The sequence below is a fragment of the Oncorhynchus masou genome, chromosome 30 (genome assembly GCF_036934945.1).
Source record: "Oncorhynchus masou masou isolate Uvic2021 chromosome 30, UVic_Omas_1.1, whole genome shotgun sequence".
Lineage (NCBI taxonomy): Eukaryota > Metazoa > Chordata > Actinopteri > Salmoniformes > Salmonidae > Oncorhynchus > Oncorhynchus masou.
The window spans coordinates 62,697,911-62,715,410 of record NC_088241.1 but is presented as its reverse complement, the minus strand read 5'-3'; the positions used below and the strand labels follow the sequence as shown (position 1 = coordinate 62,715,410).

The 17,500-nt window shown below is 41.9% G+C and overlaps 1 protein-coding gene across 1 annotated transcript in view; it reads left to right on the top strand.

Annotated features, from left to right (window-relative positions):
* The window catches only part of LOC135521686 (potassium voltage-gated channel subfamily H member 2-like), a 298,098-nt gene that overhangs the window by 172,416 nt on the left and 108,182 nt on the right, over window positions 1-17,500 (top strand). The gene's annotated exons all lie outside the window — the stretch shown is intronic.

Below are 17,500 nucleotides of genomic sequence, written 5' to 3'. Positions count from 1 at the left end.
CGGTACTGTAAAAACATACTGTATACTGTAGAAGTCAAGGTACTGTAAAAACATACTGTATACTGTAGAAGTCAAGGTACTGTTAAAACATACTGTATACTGTAGAAGTCAAGGTACTGTAAAAACATACTGTATACTGTAGAAGTCAAGGTACTGTTAAAACATACTGTATACTGTAGAAGTCAAGGTACTGTTAAAACATACTGTATACTGTAGAAGTCAAGGTACTGTTAAAACATACTGTATACTGTAGAAGTCAAGGTACTGTAAAAACATACTGTATACTGTAGAAGTCAAGGTACTGTTAAAACATACTGTATACTGTAGAAGTCAAGGTACTGTTAAAACATACTGTATACTGTAGAAGTCAAGGTACTGTAAAAACATACTGTATACTGTAGAAGTCAAGGTACTGTAAAAACATACTGTATACTGTAGAAGTCAAGGTACTGTAAAACATACTGTATACTGTAGAAGTCAAGGTACTGTAAAACATACTGTATACTGTAGAAGTCAAGGTACTGTAAAAACATACTGTATACTGTAGAAGTCAAGGTACTGTAAAAACATACTGTATACTGTAGAAGTCAAGGTACTGTAAAACATACTGTATACTGTAGAAGTCAAGGTACTGTAAAACATACTGTATACTGTAGAAGTCACGGTACTGTTAAAACATACTGTATACTGTAGAAGTCAAGGTACTGTTAAAACATACTGTATACTGTAGAAGTCACGGTACTGTTAAAACATACTGTATACTGTAGAAGTCAAGGTACTGTAAAAACATACTGTATACTGTAGAAGTCAAGGTACTGTTAAAACATACTGTATACTGTAGAAGTCACGGTACTGTTAAAACATACTGTATACTGTAGAAGTCACGGTACTGTAAAAACATACTGTATACTGTAAAAGTCAAGGTACTGTTAAAACTTACTGTATACTGTAGAAGTCAAGGTACTGTTAAAACATACTGTATACTGTAGAAGTCAAGGTACTGTAAAACATACTGTATACTGTAGAAGTCAAGGTACTGTAAAAACATACTGTATACTGTAGAAGTCACGGTACTGTAAAAACATACTGTATACTGTAGAAGTCAAGGTACTGTTAAAACATACTGTATACTGTAGAAGTCAAGGTACTGGTAAAACATACTGTATACTGTAGAAGTCAAGGTACTGTAAAAACATACTGTATACTGTAGAAGTCAAGGTACTGTTAAAACATACTGTATACTGTAGAAGTCAAGGTACTGTTAAAACATACTGTATACTGTAGAAGTCAAGGTACTGTTAAAACATACTGTATACTGTAGAAGTCAAGGTACTGTTAAAACATACTGTATACTGTAGAAGTCAAGGTACTGTTAAAACATACTGTATACTGTAGAAGTCAAGGTACTGTTAAAACATACTGTATACTGTAGAAGTCAAGGTACTGTAAAAACATACTGTATACTGTAGAAGTCACGGTACTGTAAAAACATACTGTATACTGTAGAAGTCAAGGTACTGTAAAAACATACTGTATACTGTAGAAGTCACGGTACTGTAAAAACATACTGTATACTGTAGAAGTCAAGGTACTGTTAAAACATACTGTATACTGTAGAAGTCACGGTACTGTAAAAGCATACTGTATACTGTAGAAGTCAAGGTACTGTTAAAACATACTGTATACTGTAGAAGTCACGGTACTGTTAAAACATACTGTATACTGTAGAAGTCAATGTACTGTTAAAACATACTGTATACTGTAGAAGTCAAGGTACTGTAAAAACATACTGTATACTGTAGAAGTCACGGTACTGTAAAACATACTGTATACTGTAGAAGTCAAGGTACTGTAAAAACATACTGTATACTGTAGAAGTCACGGTACTGTAAAAACATACTGTAGAAGTCAAGGTACTGTTAAAACATACTGTATACTGTAGAAGTCACGGTACTGTTAAAACATACTGTATACTGTAGAAGTCAAGGTACTGTAAAAACATACTGTATACTGTAGAAGTCACGGTACTGTTAAAACATACTGTATACTGTAGAAGTCAAGGTACTGTAAAAACATACTGTATACTGTAGAAGTTGCGGTACTGTAAAAACATACTGTATACTGTAGAAGTCACGGTACTGTAAAAACATACTGTATACTGTAGAAGTCACGGTACTGTAAAAACATACTGTATACTGTAGAAGTCAAGGTACTGTAAAAATATATTGTGTACTTGCATCTATTTTCTTTTGTGCTAATCTTTTGCAAAAATGAAATTGGCTAGAGCCTTTACTCCCAGGGGGGATTGACCTTTCTGTGTTGCAGTAGTATTGTGTTCGCTCTGACGTTTAATCTGCGGTTGTGACATGTAATCTGTTAATAAAAGTGTGTAGACAGCCCAGCTATTGGTCCACTGCAGATGTGTAATCAAGCAGTCTCTGAGCTTGTGTGTGGGGACTTGTATTGGCCGTGTGTGGTTACGTGACGAAGTGTGTTTACCATGCAGGTGTGTGTATGGAAGTTCACACTATGTGAGAATGTGTTTGAACTTTTGTTCGAATGTGTTTGAACTTTTGACAGTGAAGCTCAGACTGGTTTGATCTGGAAGGGCACAGTGAGGAGTGGGATCTCAACCCGTTTTTCCACCCTGTCATCCCTCCTGTTTATAGAGCCTGTCATCCCTCGTGTTTATAGACCCTGTCATCCCTCCTGTCTATAGACCCTGTCACCCCTCCTGTTTATCCACCCTGTCACCCCTCCTGTTTATCCACCCTGTCATCCCTCCTGTTTATCCAACCTGTCATCCCTCCTGTTTATCCACCCTGTCATCCCTCCTGTTTATCCACCCTGTCATCCCTCCTGTATATCGATCATGTCATCCCTCCTGTTTATAGATTCTGTCATCCCTCCTGTTTATCCACCCTGTCATCCCTCCTGTTTATAGACCCTGTCATCCCTCCTGTCTATAGACACTGTCATCCCTCTTGTTTATAGATCCTGTCATCCCTCCTGTTCATCCACCCTGTCATCCCTCTTGTTTATAGACCCTGTCATCCCTCCTGTTTATAGAACCTGTCATCCCTCCTGTCTATAGACCCTGTCATCCCTCTTGTTTATAGATCCTGTCATCCCTCCTGTCTATAGACACTGTCATCCCTCTTGTTCATCCACCCTGTCATCCCTCCTGTTTATTCACCCTGTCATCCCACCTGTTTATATATCCTGTCATCCCTCCTGTTCATCCACCCTGTCATCCCTCCTGTTTATTCACCCTGTCATCCCCCCTGCTTATATATCATGTCATCTCTCCTGTTTGTCCACCCTGTCATCCCTCCTGTTTATCCACCCTGTCATCCCTCCTGTTTATTCACCCAGTCATCCCTCCTGTTTATAGATCCTGTCATCCCTCCTGTTTATCCACCCTGTCATCCCTCCTGTTTATTCACCCAGTCATCCCTCCTGTTTATAGATCCTGTCATCCCTCCTGTTTATAGATCCTGTCATCCCTCCTGTTTATAGATCCTGTCATCCCTCCTGTTTATAGATCCTGTCATCCCTCCTGTTTATAGATCCTGTCATCCCTCCTGTTTATTCACCATGTCATCCCTCCTGTTTATAGATCCTGTCATCCCTCCTGTTTATTCACCCTGTCATCCCTCCTGTTTATAGATCCTGTCATCCCTCCTGTTTATAGATCCTGTCATCCCTCCTGTTTATAGATCCTGTCATCCCTCCTGTTTATAGATCCTGTCATCCCTCCTGTTTATTCACCATGTCATCCCTCCTGTTTATAGATCCTGTCATCCCTCCTGTTTATAGATCCTGTCATCCCTCCTGTTTATTCACCATGTCATCCCTCCTGTTTATAGATCCTGTCATCCCTCCTGTTTATTCACCCTGTCATCCCTCCTGTTTATAGATCCTGTCATCCCTCCTGTTTATAGATCCTGTCATCCCTCCTGTTTATAGATCCTGTCATCCCTCCTGTTTATAGATCCTGTCATCCCTCCTGTTTATTCACCATGTCATCCCTCCTGTTTATAGATCCTGTCATCCCTCCTGTTTATAGATCCTGTCATCCCTCCTGTCTATAGACCCTGTCATCCCTCTTGTTTATAGATCCTGTCATCCCTCCTGTTCATCCACCCTGTCATCCCTCTTGTTTATAGACCCTGTCATCCCTCCTGTTTATAGAACCTGTCATCCCTCCTGTTTATAGACCCTGTCATCCCTCCTGTTTATAGAACCTGTCATCCCTCCTGTCTATAGACTCTGTCATCCCTCTTGTTTATAGATCCTGTCATCCCTCCCTTCACGCTTCTATCCCCCCATCAATAGAACACGACCCCGAGGGCCAAGCGTGAAAACAACGACTGATGCTTAATGGAGGCTTGGGCTAAGGACTCCCTTGATTGAAAGGCCACTCCCCATTAACTCCCCCTCACGTGGGAAAGAGATGGACCGAGAGGGAGGGACGGGGACCAATGGAGGATCCATCTGGCACAGAGAGATAGATAGAGAGTATTACCAGGTTGGGTACCCCCCCATTTATATGGGTAGTTAGATCTCTATGTTCAATCGATTGACTATATATGGTGCAAAGGATGGACCCCAAGTCCATGTGAAATCTTGTCATGCTCTGCCCTCGAGTGTGTGTGTGTGTGTGTGTGTGTGTGTGTGTGTGTGTGTGTGTGTGTGTGTGTGTGTGTGTGTGTGTGTGCGTGTGCGTGTGTGCGTGTGTGTGTGTGTGTGTGCAACCTTGTGTGGTGAGTGTTTGAGTGTGTTTATACAACGGGTGGTTCTAATCCTGGATGCTGATTGGTTAAAACCGCATTCCAGCCAGTGTCTATTCCACAAGTTACCACCAGCTAAATCTATGACGTTAAATTGCAGACACTTTATAAACTTGATCTCCACTATAAAAAGCATCTAGACATGATCTTTTCAGGTTGAAGTGATTATGTTAGCTGAGTAGTTGGCTAGTTCATCTGAACAGTGGCCTGGCGAGATCGCACATGTTCTATGCCAGGTGAAATGGCACATCATCATCTCATTGCATCAACAACAACAACAAAATTACTAGACAACACATTAAACAAACGCAACAACTTTGGTTGTTATTCTGGCTGCACTGTTTGACCTGACCGTGTTAGCCGAAGTTGGCTAGCTAGCAAGCAAGTGATAAGAGCGTTGCCAACCATCATGGCAACTGAACATTTAGAACGAATGACTCGATCGCGTCCATAGATTTAGAACAAAAAGACTTTAACGACTGGGTGGGGACTCTGGTAATTAAACGGATAGAAGGAACGACCAGCCAGCTTGGGTGGCAACCCTAGATTTGTGTCGGGAATATTACTTGTGGAAGAATGAAATAGTACGAATAAATGAATGAAAATAGGTCAATCTTTATTTGAATATGGTAACCTGTTGTTATGATAATGCCCTCAAAGCCGGTGTTTGGAGGATATATTGGAGCAGTTTGCCGGCCCTACACGGCATTGTCACTTAAACAGATCCTTATGACTCAAGGGCTTTGTGCTGATGGAGAACATGACACTGGTGTCCATTCTCTGTGTTCCAGGGTTGGCCGTTTCACCAGAGGGCTGTGGTTATAAGTCGGGCTCTGTTGCCTTAGTAAATGTCAAGCTAAACGTTGACTCATAGCCAATATTACAGCCTGTGTGTTTGATTGTGTGTGTGTGTGTGTGTGTGTGTGTGTGTGTGTGTGTGTGTGTGTGTGTGTGTGTGTGTGTGTGTGTGTGTGTGTGTGTGTGTGTGTGTGTGTGTGTGTGTGTGTGTGTGTGTGTGTGTGTGTGTGTGTGTGTGTGTGTGTGTGTGTGTGTGTGTGTGTGTGTGTGTGTGTGTTTGTGTGTGTGTGTGTGTATGTCAGTTTGTACCAAAGTTGAAGATTTCATTATTAGAGGATATATGAGATGTTCAATGTCTCTCTTTTGGAGGCATCCCCCTTCTGTGATGCTTCTGTCATTTCCCAGAGCAACAAAGAACCTCACTCTGTCTGAAGAATGATTGAGACTTGAATGTGTTTTATTCCCTCGGGAGCTGCGTTTCAGGTAGAACACAGTGAGAATGTAATGTGTGAACTCTTTAGACTGTATAGTCTTACTTGTGGCACAACATGGCTGCATTTGTTACATCACAGCTAGAAGGTGGCTGTTCTGTGAATACACTGACATTTGTTACATCACAGCTAGAAGGTGACTGTTCTTTGAATACACTGACATTTGTTACATCACAGCTAGAAGGTGACTGTTCTTTGAATACACTGACATTTGTTACATCACAGCTAGAAGGTGGCTGTTCTGTGAATACACTGACATTTGTTACATCACAGCTAGAAGGTGACTGTTCTTTGAATACACTGACATTTGTTACATCACAGCTAGAAGGTGACTGTTCTTTGAATACACTGACATTTGTTACATCACAGCTAGAAGGTGACTGTTCTTTGAATACACTGACATTTGTTACATCACAGCTAGAAGGTGACTGTTCTTTGAATACACTGACATTTGTTACATCACAGCTAGAAGGTGGCTGTTCTGTGAATACACTGACATTTGTTACATCACAGCTAGAAGGTGACTGTTCTATGAATACACTGACATTTGTTACATCACAGCTAGAAGGTGACTGTTCTGTGAATACACTGACATTTGTTACATCACAGCTAGATGGTGACTGTTCTGTGAATACGCTGACATTTGTTACATCACAGCTAGAAGGTGACTGTTCTTTGAATACACTGACATTTGTTACATCACAGCTAGATGGTGTCTGTTCTGTGAATACACTGACATTTGTTACATCACAACTAGAAGGTGACTGTTCTATGAATACACTGACATTTGTTACATCACAACTAGAAGGTGACTGTTCTTCGAACACTTTTAAATGAGTTAAATCACAGCTTGAAGGTTACTTATTTGAATACTTTTACATTGTGTTCTTGAGCACAGCTTCACTTGAGCATTTTTTGCAGTAGCTTAATCCTTATGTGACTGTGTTCTTGGTTGATCTAGGTCTTCAGTAAGATAGAATATGTCAGTTTGGATAAGCAATGACAATCTAACACACCATTTTATGTGTTGTACAACTTCTGTGTTGTATATTGACTTCTGGCCCACACAGTTTTGCACAGACTCACCTACTGTACGAGTCCGTATTCGTGGCTGGCTATGCCTCTGTTTGTTGGGGCTTTGAGGAACATGCTGTACACCACAACCATCTGACCTGATCCAATTACACTAGTTGGCCACAAGAGGGCGATGGTGTCCTTGGAAATACAACAGTGTACCACTTTGACATATGTCTTAAGAAACAAAAATCAATAAATCCAAAAGATTTGTGATCAATGTTAAATGTGATTCCGCCTCTACGTTTAACATTGATTATGGAGATTTACAAGACATGAAGCCTCAGAATCTCTCTCTAACGTAATGCAGCTCAATCTTCTCTCCACAACGGTGTCACATTCCCTTACGCTGTCACACCTCAGAGTCTCTCTAATGTCATGTAGCCTAATTTTCTCTGTCCTTTCCTCTTCATGTTCTTTTCTCGTGAAATCTGTTCTTCAGTTTGTCTCTGGCCACAGCTCAGAGATGCTATCATCACTAATCCCCTGATGAGCCATCAGTTAGTTCCCTGACAGTCTTTCACCAGTTCACTGACAGTCTTTCACCAGTTCCTTGACAGTCTTTCCTCAGTGCCCTGACAGTCTTTCACCAGTTCCCTGACAGTCTTTCACCAGTTCCCTGACAGTCTTTCACCAGTTCCCTGACAGTCTTTCACCAGTTCCCTGACAGTCTTTCACCAGTTCCCTGACAGTCTTTAACCAGTTCCCTGACAGTCTTTAACCAGTTCCCTGACAGTCTTTCACCAGTTCCTTGACAGTCTTTCCTCAGTGCCCTGACAGTCTTTAACCAGTTCCCTGACAGTCTTTAACCAGTTCCCTGACAGTCTTTCACCAGTTCCCTGACAGTCTTTAACCAGTTCCCTGACAGTCTTTAACCAGTTCCCTGACAGTCTTTCACCAGTTCCCTGACAGTCTTTCACCAGTTCCCTGACAGTCTTTCACCAGTTCCCTGACAGTCTTTCCTCAGTTCCCTGACAGTCTTTAACCAGTTCCCTGACAGTCTTTAACCAGTTCCCTGACAGTCTTTAACCAGTTCCCTGACAGTCTTTCACCAGTTCCCTGACAGTCTTTCACCAGTTCCCTGACAGTCTTTCACCAGTTCCCTGACAGTCTTTCAACAGTTCCCTGACAGTCTTTAACCAGTTCCCTGACAGTCTTTAACCAGTTCCCTGACAGTCTTTCCTCAGTTCCCTGACAGTCTTTAACCAGTTCCCTGACAGTCTTTCACCAGTTCCCTGACAGTCTTTCACCAGTTCCCTGACAGTCTTTAACCAGTTCCCTGACAGTCTTTAACCAGTTCCCTGACAGTCTTTCCTCAGTTCCCTGACAGTCTTTCACCAGTTCCCTGACAGTCTTTCACCAGTTCCCTGACAGTCTTTCACCAGTTCCCTGACAGTCTTTAACCAGTTCCCTGACAGTCTTTAACCAGTTCCCTGACAGTCTTTCCTCAGTTCCCTGACAGTCTTTAACCAGTTCCCTGACAGTCTTTCCTCAGTTCCCTGACAGTCTTTAACCAGTTCCCTGACAGTCTTTCCTCAGTTCCCTGACAGTCTTTAACCAGTTCCCTGACAGTCTTTAACCAGTTCCCTGACAGTCTTTCCTCAGTTCCCTGACAGTCTTTCAACAGTTCCCTGACAGTCTTTCACCAGTTCCCTGACAGTCTTTAACCAGTTCCCTGACAGTCTTTAACCAGTTCCCTGACAGTCTTTCACCAGTTCCCTGACAGTCTTTCCTCAGTTCCCTGACAGTCTTTCCTCAGTTCCCTGACAGTCTTTCACCAGTTCCCTGACAGTCTTTCACCAGTTCCCTGACAGTCTTTAACCAGTTCCCTGACAGTCTTTCCTCAGTTCCCTGACAGTCTTTCACCAGTTCCCTGACAGTCTTTCACCAGTTCCCTGACAGTCTTTCCTCAGTTCCCTGACAGTCTTTCCTCAGTTCCCTGACAGTCTTTAACCAGTTCCCTGACAGTCTTTCAACAGTTCCCTGACAGTCTTTAACCAGTTCCCTGACAGTCTTTCATCAATTCCCTGACAGTCTTTCACCAGTTCCCTGACAGTCTTTCATCAATTCCCTGACAGTCTTTAACCAGTTCCCTGACAGTCTTTAACCAGTTCCCTGACAGTCTTTCACCAGTTCCCTGACAGTCTTTCCTCAGTTACCTGACAGTCTTTCATCAGTTCCCTGACAGTCTTTAACCAGTTCCCTGACAGTCTTTCATCAATTCCCTGACAGTCTTTCACCAGTTCCCTGACAGTCTTTCATCAATTCCCTGACAGTCTTTAACCAGTTCCCTGACAGTCTTTAACCAGTTCCCTGACAGTCTTTCACCAGTTCCCTGACAGTCTTTCCTCAGTTACCTGACAGTCTTTCCTCAGTGCCCTGACAGTCTTTAACCAGTTCCCTGACAGTCTTTCCTCAGTGCCCTGACAGTCTTTAACCAGTTCCCTGACAGTCTTTAACCAGTTCCCTGACAGTCTTTCACCAGTTCCCTGACAGTCTTTCACCAGTTAATAATGTAAAAATTCAACACGGATATGTTCTTCTACTTCTAAACTCCATCACCCATTCAGAGCCCAATAAAACATCATCACCACCAAGCTCCATCTTGAAATCCCAGAGCTCAGCGCTGCCCTTTAACCCCCCGCATAGGAAGGAAAGGAATGTCTCGCTTAATCTGTTTTCCAAAAAGGCCCTAATTCTACACATCACGGGGTGAGGAGAGATGGCCATTTCCTTTTGGGACAGGGGCAGATGGGTTGGTAAGGGTTACCTTGGGGCGGCCTAATTGATGTTTATAGTTCTCTAATCCCCTTTTATCCCTTGTAAACCTTCCTATAATGTTTCTGGGATTATCTGCTTTGTACTATTACAGATGTGGGACCCGATCGGGGAGGTTTTCCAATGTCTCACTAAGAGGCACTGATTGGTAGATCAACAACAACAAAAAACAGACACTGAATATCCCTTTGAGCATGGTGAAATGTTTAATTAGGCTTTGGATGGTGTATCAATACACCCAGTCAATACAAAGATTCCTCTCCTAACTCAGTTGCCAGAGAGGAAGGAAACCATTCAGGGATATCAACATGAGGCGAGAAAACTGAAGAGAAACTGAGGAGAAAACTGAGGATTGGTCAACAACATTGTTACTCCAAAATACTAACCATATGTGAAAAGAAGGTTGTACAGAAGAAAGAATGCATTCCAAAACATGCATCCTGTTTACAACAAGACACTAAAGTAATACTGCAGAAAAGGAATTCACTTTTTGTCTTGAATACAGAGGTATCTTTGTTGCACAACCAACACAACACGTATTGAATACTTATCTAATTAAGATATATTAGTTTAAAAAAAAAAGTTTTACAAAAAATATTTTTCACTATGACATTACAGAGTATTTTGTGTAGAATGTTGACAAAAATTGACCATTTCATCCATTATAATCCCACTTTGTAACACAACAGCGTTTTTGTCAGAGAGAGAGGTGTTCCTACCACTTACTGTATGATTTCTGTCAGACCATCATCCTTTTTTTCCAAAGAAGTGCTGTGCGATTAACCAACATTTTGGTTATTTTTCGGTTAAAAAAAAACACTGACATCATTTCAGTTATTTGAATTCCATTTCGTTCAGTTTCTCTGGAGATAAATAAAAACTGCAGTGTAGTAGGGAGTTTCCACCAGGCCAATAGTCTACTTAGTTTACCGCAGAAAACTTCCCGAGGTATCTCTACCTGAAAATACATGATCTAAGTGATTGATAGTTGGTATTCAGCAGTCATATAAAACAATGCCTTATTTACTTCAAAGAACTACTTAAATAGTGATTTTGTCAGACAGCAGAGGCAGCAGCTCTATAGAGATGAGATGATGGTGTTGTGTTGGGCCAGTAGGAGGCACTCTTTCCTCTGGTCTAAAAAAATATCCCAGTGATTGGGGACACTGTCCTGTGTAGGGTGCCGTCTTTCGGATGGGACGTTAAACAGGTGTCCTGACTCTGAGGTCATTAAATATCCCATTGCACTTATCGTAAGAGTAGGGGTGTTAACCCTGGTGTCCTGGCTAAATTCCCAATCTGACCCTCAAACCATCACGTTCACCTAATAATCACCAGTTTACAATTGGATCATTCATCCCCCTCCTCTCCCCTGTAACTATTCCCCAGGTCGTTGCTGTAAATGAGAATGTCTTCTCAGTCAACTTACCTGGTAAAATAACAGATAAATACAAAATTAAATGACTTGGAATTAAATAATTAAGTTATCAAATAAAACTAATGTAATATACACAACAACTGAAATATTATATTAAAGTAAAGTAATAAATTATGTCTAATAAGTGATAAGCAGTAATTGCCAGTCAGTACTGTCATGGGACTTGTACTAATTGTTTTATTCTGTGTTGTTACAGCATTCCACCCACATAATGCATTAGTGTATTTAATGTCTAGAAACATTATCGAATGCGTAAACCGTGATCGCTCAGAACTACCAACAAACAGAACACTACAGCTGGACTGTATGGGCCAGGAAAATAGGAAGAGTGTTTTAAGCACTCTAGATTACTTTGAAATGTCATAATAAATGAATGGAATAGGAATGACTTTGTCCCACCTTGTATCAAATGGTGCTAAGACAATGGCACGAGATACAGTACATTGTAATGAGTAAGTACGGCACAAAGGCAGGTCCACACAGTCCACCATCACCATCTACATAGCATCCACAGACCTGTGCAGGTTTAGATGTTGGTATGATACTGTCACGTTCGTCATAAGGAGGAGACCAAGGCACAGTGTGATAAGAATACATTCTTCTTTTATTACACGAAGAACACTAAACAAACCGTGCCGCTAATCGACACGAGTGCTGACAGGCAACTACACATAGGCAGTAACCCACAAAACCAAAAAGGAAAATGGCAACCTAAATAGGATCCCCAATCAGAGACAATGATAAACAGCTGCCTCTGATTGGGAACCAATTCAGGCCACCATGGACCTACATTTACCTGGACAATACCAAAACCCATAGATATACAAAAACCCTAGACAGGGTGAAAACACACATATTCACACTTGTCACACCCTGACCTGACCAAAATAATACAGAAAACATAGATAACAAAGGTCAGGGCGTAACAGATACAGTCTGTCACTTCATGATGGTTCGACTTTGTGATCATATTACCTTATTTGGGCATGAGGGAGGATAAATGTATTAATTGTCTGTCTAATGTACATCGGATTGTTAAGAGCATTGGTGAACACAGCACACAAACACACACACACACACACGTACACACACACACACACACACACATACACTCGCACACACACACACACAAACACACACACACTCACACTCACACTCACACTCACACTCACACTCACACTCACACTCACACACACGTACACTCGCACACAAACACTTGACCGAAAATACTTAAACTATAACGCCAAACTTTTTTCAAAATCTGCTCCATAATATCGACAGAAACACGGCAAACGTTGTTTAGGATCCATCCTCAAGGTGTTTTTAGCATATGTATTTGATAATATATCCGTGGAGGCAGTTGGTTTCTCATAAGAAAGGATTGGAAAAATGGCTACCTCAGTATTTTACGCAAGGTTTTCTCCGGGAGACACCATGCGTCCACTCGCCCTATATGGTCTCTTACAGCCATTCCATCTCCAATGGAAATGCCTAAAAAGACGTCACAATGCTGCAGACACCCTGGAGAAAACGTGGAGAATGTAAGCCGACTCCTAGCTCCTTCACAGCCATATAAGGAGTCATTGGCATGAGGCGGTTTCAAAAAATGCGGCACTTCCTGATTGGATGTTTCTCTGGGTTCCGCCTGTAACATCAGTTTTGATTAAACTACAGTACTGAAATATCCACAGGGTCACTGCTGAGCTGATTAAAATACAGTACTGAAATGTCCACAGGGTCACTGCTGAGCTGATTAAACTACAGTACTGAAATATCCACTGGGTCACTGCTGAGCTGATTAAAATACAGTACTGAAATGTCCACAGGGTCACTGCTGAGCTGATTAAACTACAGTACTGAAATGTCCACAGGGTCACTGCTGAGCTGATTAAATTATAGTACTGAAATGTCCACAGGGTCACTGCTGAGCTGATTAAATTACAGTACTGAAATATCCACAGGGTCACTGCTGAAATTCACAATAGGAGTTAAAGCACAATCAACACGTTTGCTTTTCATTCAATTCATCTCTACTAAAAGTTATTTCATTAAACCTTACTGAAGCAGTCATTTTTAATTAATTCCTAGTTAAACAGTCATCGTATTCACATCTACTGAAAGAGTCATTGTATTCGCATCTACTGAAAGAGTCATTGTATTTGAGTCTACTGAAAGAGTTATTTTATTAATTCCTACTGAAACACTCATTGTATTCAACCCTACTGAAACAGTCATTGTATTCAACCCTACTGAAACACTCATTGTATTCAACCCTACTGAAACAGTCATTGTATTCAACCCTACTGAAACACTCATTGTATTCAACCCTACTGAAACACTCATTGTATTCAACCCTACTGAAACACTCATTGTATTCAACCCTACTGAAACACTCATTGTATTCAACCCTACTGAAACACTCATTGTATTCAACACTACTGAAACACTCATTTTATTCAACCCTACTGAAACACTCATTGTATTCAACCCTACTGAAACAGTCATTGTATTCAACCCTACTGAAACAGTCATTGTATTCAACCCTACTGAAACAGTCATTGTATTCAACCCTACTGAAACAGTCATTGTATTCAACCCTACTGAAACACTCATTGTATTCAACCCTACTGAAACAGTCATTGTATTCAACCCTACTGAAACAGTCATTGTATTCAACCCTACTGAAACACTCATTGTATTCAACCCTACTGAAACAGTCATTGTATTCAACCCTACTGAAACAGTCATTGTATTCAACCCTACTGAAACAGTCATTGTATTCAACCCTACTGAAACACTCATTGTATTCAACCCTACTGAAACACTCATTGTATTCAACCCTACTGAAACACTCATTGTATTCAACCCTACTGAAACACTCATTGTATTCAACCCTACTGAAACAGTCATTGTATTCAACCCTACTGAAACAGTCATTGTATTCAACCCTACTGAAACAGTCATTGTATTCAACCCTACTGAAACACTCATTGTATTCAACCCTACTGAAACAGTCATTGTATTCAACCCTACTGAAACACTCATTGTATTCAACCCTACTGAAACACTCATTGTATTCAACCCTACTGAAACAGTCATTGTATTCAACCCTACTGAAACACTCATTGTATTCAACCCTACTGAAACAGTCATTGTATTCAACCCTACTGAAACACTCATTGTATTCAACCCTACTGAAACAGTCATTGTATTCAACCCTACTGAAACAGTCATTGTATTCAACCCTACTGAAACACTCATTGTATTCAACCCTACTGAAACACTCATTGTATTCAACACTACTGAAACACTCATTTTATTCAACCCTACTGAAACACTCATTGTATTCAACCCTACTGAAACAGTCATTGTATTCAACCCTACTGAAACAGTCATTGTATTCAACCCTACTGAAACAGTCATTGTATTCAACCCTACTGAAACAGTCATTGTATTCAACCCTACTGAAACACTCATTGTATTCAACCCTACTGAAACAGTCATTGTATTCAACCCTACTGAAACAGTCATTGTATTCAACCCTACTGAAACACTCATTGTATTCAACCCTACTGAAACAGTCATTGTATTCAACCCTACTGAAACACTCATTGTATTCAACCCTACTGAAACAGTCATTGTATTCAACCCTACTGAAACACTCATTGTATTCAACCCTACTGAAACACTCATTGTATTCATTCCTACTGAAACACTCATTGTATTCAACCCTACTGAAACACTCATTGTATTCAACCCTACTGAAACACTCATTGTATTCAACCCTACTGAAACAGTCATTGTATTCAACCCTACTGAAACACTCATTGTATTCAACCCTACTGAAACAGTCATTGTATTCAACCCTACTGAAACACTCATTGTATTCAACCCTACTGAAACAGTCATTGTATTCAACCCTACTGAAACACTCATTGTATTCAACCCTACTGAAACACTCATTGTATTCAACCCTACTGAAACAGTCATTGTATTCAACCCTACTGAAACACTCATTGTATTCAACCCTACTGAAACAGTCATTGTATTCAACCCTACTGAAACACTCATTGTATTCAACCCTACTGAAACAGTCATTGTATTCAACCCTACTGAAACAGTCATTGTATTCATTGGTACGGAGAGCTGAGTCAGGTGGCATCAGACTGATAACACTCTCCTTAGGATGAATGTCGTGCCTCAGACACCAACACAACAACTCTCATTTCTCTCTCCTCCAATTTCTCCATCTTCTCCCAGATTGGCTCTGGCTCACTCCTCAGCTCCACCGACCAGCCCGTGTGCCCCCCCCAAAAAAAATGTTTGGGGCTGTTCTTTTGGGCTTTCGTTGTGGCCGCGAACCCCGGCTTTGTCTCTTGTCCTCCCTTCTCTCCTTGCGTCTGCTTCCAAGGAAGGCTTTCGTCTCCTGCCATTATTTCCTCCCAAGTCCAGGATATCTTCTCCTTGATCTCCTCTCAAGCCCAGGATACCTTCTCCTCCAGGGCAGGCTGCTTTTTCCTGTTGTGGTGGGATCTTCTGTCACGATCGTCGTAAGAACATACGGACCAAAGCGCAGCGTGAAATCGGTTCGACAGTTTTTATTATAAGTGAACCACACAAAAAAACAATTAAGAATAACCGATACGTGACGCTATGGAGTGCTCACAGGCAACTACACAAAAACAAGATCCCACAAAACACAGTGGGGAAATGGCTGCCTAAATATGATCCCGAATCAGAGACAACGATAAACAGCTTCCTCTGATTGGGAACCATACCAGGCCAACATAGAAATAAAACAACCCAGATTACCCACCCCAACCTATTTTATTTTACTAGGCAAGTCAGTTAAGAACAAATTCTTATTTTCAATGGGTTAACTGCCTGTTCAGGGGCAGAACGCCAGATTTGTACCTTGTCAGCTCGGGGATTTGAACTTGCAACCTTTTGGTTACTAGTCCAACACTCTAACCACTAGGCTACCCTGCCTCCCCATAGAGAATAAAACAGCTCTCTATGGTCAGGGCGTGACACTACTGAAACAGTCATTGTATTCATTCCTACTGAATCAGTCATTGTATTCAACTCTACTGAAATAGTGCTCTGTCGTTGAACAGCTACATATGGCCATAAAGTCTGATTTCATGCTCAGTGAAATAGATTTTCACGCTCTTGTGGAGTGAAATCCCTGTGGTTGTCTCAAGGCATTAGGTGGGAATGATGTGCACCAGTGTATTTCTGAATATGTGTGTGTGTGTTATTCTGGCAGGTTAGACTTTCTCGTCATTAATGTTGTTCTGGAGGCAGCCCTGCAGATTGGTCGCTAGCTGGCACAGCCACAAAGTCATAAAACCTGACTCTAACCTTAAATTAAGATCAAATGTTTTTCCTGAAGTTTTGCAACAGCCAATTTTGACTTTGCAGCTGGCCTATTTAGCAGGACTCATTTCTCCCTCATGGACAAAACCCATCTCAAAAAACGCCAGCCTGCGTCAGTGTGTGTGTGTGTGTGTGTGTGTGTGTGTGTGTGTGTGTGTGTGTGTGTGTGTGTGTGTGTGTGTGTGTGTGTGTGTGTGTGTGTGTGTGTGTGTGTGTGTGTGTGTGTGTGTGGGTGTGTGTGTGTGTGTCTGTGTAGCTCTCTGTGTTTTTGTGACACACATGTCATCTAATCCCCTCTCTCTCTCTCTCTCCCTCTCTCTCCCCCCCCTCTCTCTCCCTCCCCCTCTCTCTCTCCCCCCTCTCCCCCTCTCCCCCTCACTCTCTCTCTCTACTGTCCCTCTCTCTACTGTCCCTCTCTCTCCCCCCCTCTCTCCCTCCCCCTCTCTCTCTCCCCCTCTCTCCCTCTCTCTCTCTCTCTCTCTCTCTCTCTCTCTCCCCTCCTCTCTCTCCCCCCTCTCTCCCCCTCTCTCTCTACTCCCCCCTCTCTCTCCCCCTCCCTCTCCCCCTCTCCCCCTCTCTCTCTCCCTCCCCGCTCTCTCTCTCCCCTCTCTCTCTCGCGCTCTCTCTCTCCCCCTCCCTCTCTCTCTCTCTCTCTCTCCCTCTCTCCCCCTCTCTCTCTCTCTCTCTCCCCCTCTCTCTCTCTCCCCCTCTCCCCCTCACTCTCTCTCTCTACTGTCCCTCTCTCTACT